This window comes from Colletes latitarsis, unplaced genomic scaffold (assembly GCF_051014445.1).
Source record: "Colletes latitarsis isolate SP2378_abdomen unplaced genomic scaffold, iyColLati1 scaffold0165, whole genome shotgun sequence".
NCBI classification, from domain to species: domain Eukaryota; kingdom Metazoa; phylum Arthropoda; class Insecta; order Hymenoptera; family Colletidae; genus Colletes; species Colletes latitarsis.
This window is the reverse complement of record NW_027488515.1, coordinates 15,001-17,500: the sequence shown is the minus strand read 5'-3', so window position 1 is coordinate 17,500 and position 2,500 is coordinate 15,001. Positions and strand designations below refer to the sequence as shown.

General features: G+C 51.4%; 1 non-coding gene across 1 annotated transcript; it reads right to left on the bottom strand.

Moving 5' to 3' along the window:
* Positions 1-359: 359 nt before the first annotated feature.
* LOC143351402 (5.8S ribosomal RNA) lies at positions 360-514 on the bottom strand. The gene has a single exon (XR_013081728.1). It is a non-coding gene; the product is annotated as a 5.8S ribosomal RNA (ribosomal RNA).
* Positions 515-2,500: the final 1,986 nt, after the last annotated feature.

Genomic DNA, 2,500 nt, shown 5'->3' with positions numbered 1-2,500 from the left:
GTGGTTTTTAGTGCCGTCAAAGTCAGAAATCGTAGGAGCGGTGCTTTAACGGGCGGTCGTGATGATACTCCAGACAACACGACGCACGACGCCGTAAAACACTCGCGCGAGTCCAGACTGATCTCTGCCTCACCACGCAAGGGGTGCGCAAACTTGCCAATAATATATAATATTTATTCTTTTTCGTACGTCCAGCGACAAACGCCAACGAAATACCCAAATTCTCGCTCGTACGTTGATACCTTTCTCTTCATCGACCCGGCTCCGAAACGTTCTTCGCCATCTCCCCGAAAGGAGAGGTAAACGACGGCGGGGTTAGGGAATCTGAGAACAACGCAAGCAGTTTTAGGACAAGTGAACGACCCTCAGCCAGGCGTGGTCCAGGAATTTTATCCGTGGACCGCAATGTGCGTTCGAAATGTCGATGTTCATGTGTCCTGCAGTTCACACGTTGACGCGCAATTAGCTGCGTTCTTCATCGACCCACGAGCCAAGTGATCCACCGTTCAGGGTAATCATATACAATTTACAATTTTTCTCTTTGTATTTAAAAATGCTCCTTGTTCTTTGCTTTAAAAATATTCGATGTTCGCACCTCCGACCAGCGTATCGACGGAGGATTGAACGCGCCATATCGACGACAAAAGTTTCTTTTTGTTTCCTGAATGACGGAAAACCATCGTTCGACGGCCGGGCGTACAGTACATTCAAAAGCCTTTGCGCGTGGCTGCGACCAAACGGGTATAATACACCCGTATATTCTTGGTTCCGAACAGTAACTTCACGCGCAATCGGGCGAACGCACGCGGCAGCGCCCATCGGTTGCTCGATGAAATCGATGCGATAAACTACAGCCTTCTCGGCTGGTCGTCGTTAGTCGCGCGAGCAACGGATGGCCGCACAATCGACGCGTCGTCGTTTGCGATTATTCGCCTCACGTTAGCCATGAGTATGTATATTATTCATTTACGAACGAACGCGGCAGCGTCCATCGGTTGCTCGATGAAATCGATGCGATAAACTACAGCCGTTTCGGCTGGTCGTCGTTAGTCGCGCGAGCAACGATGGCCGCAAAATCGACGCGTCGTCGTTTGCGATTATTCGCCTCAAGTTAGCCATGAGTATGTATATTATTCATTTACGAACGAACGCGGCAGCGTCCATCGGTTGCTCGATGAAATCGATGCGATAAACTACAGCCGTTTCGGCTGGTCGTCGTTAGTCGCGCGAGCAACGATGGCCGCAAAATCGACGCGTCGTCGTTTGCGATTATTCGCCTCAAGTTAGCCATGAGTATGTATATTATTCATTTACGAACGAACGCGGCAGCGTCCACCGGTTGCTCGATGAAATCGATGCGATAAACTACAGCCGTCTCGGCTGGTCGTCGTTAGTCGCGCGAGCAACGATGGCCGCAAAATCGACGCGTCGTCGTTTGCGATTATTCGCCTCTGGCTATCCGTGAGTATGTATAATATTCATATACGAACGAACGCGGCAGCGCCCATCGGTTGCTCGATGAAATCGATGCGATAAACTACAGCCTTCTCGGCTGGTCGTCGTTAGTCGCGCGAGCAACGGATGGCCGCACAATCGACGCGTCGTCGTTTGCGATTATTCGCCTCACGTTAGCCATGAGTATGTATATTATTCATTTACGAACGAACGCGGCAGCGTCCATCGGTTGCTCGATGAAATCGATGCGATAAACTACAGCCGTTTCGGCTGGTCGTCGTTAGTCGCGCGAGCAACGATGGCCGCAAAATCGACGCGTCGTCGTTTGCGATCATTCGCCTCAGGCTATCCGTGAGTATGTATAACATTCATTTACGAACGAACGCGGCAGCGTCCATCGGTTGCTCGATGAAATCGATGCGATAAACTACAGCCGTCTCGGCTGATCGTCGTTAGTCGCGCGAGCAACGATGGCCGCACAATCGACGCGTCGTCGTTTGCGATTATTCGCCTCAGGCTATCCGTGAGTATGTATAACATTCATTTACGAACGAACGCGGCAGCGTCCATCGGTTGCTCGATGAAATCGATGCGATAAACTACAGCCGTTTCGGCTGGTCGTCGTTAGTCGCGCGAGCAACGATGGCCGCAAAATCGACGCGTCGTCGTTTGCGATCATTCGCCTCAGGCTATCCGTGAGTATGTATAACATTCATTTACGAACGAACGCGGCAGCGTCCATCGGTTGCTCGATGAAATCGATGCGATAAACTACAGCCGTCTCGGCTGATCGTCGTTAGTCGCGCGAGCAACGATGGCCGCACAATCGACGCGTCGTCGTTTGCGATTATTCGCCTCAGGCTATCCGTGAGTATGTATAACATTCATTTACGAACGAACGCGGCAGCGTCCATCGGTTGCTCGATGAAATCGATGCGATAAACTACAGCCGTCTCGGCTGATCGTCGTTAGTCGCGCGAGCAACGATGGCCGCACAATCGACGCGTCGTCGTTTGCGATTATTCGCCTCAGGCTATCCGTGAGT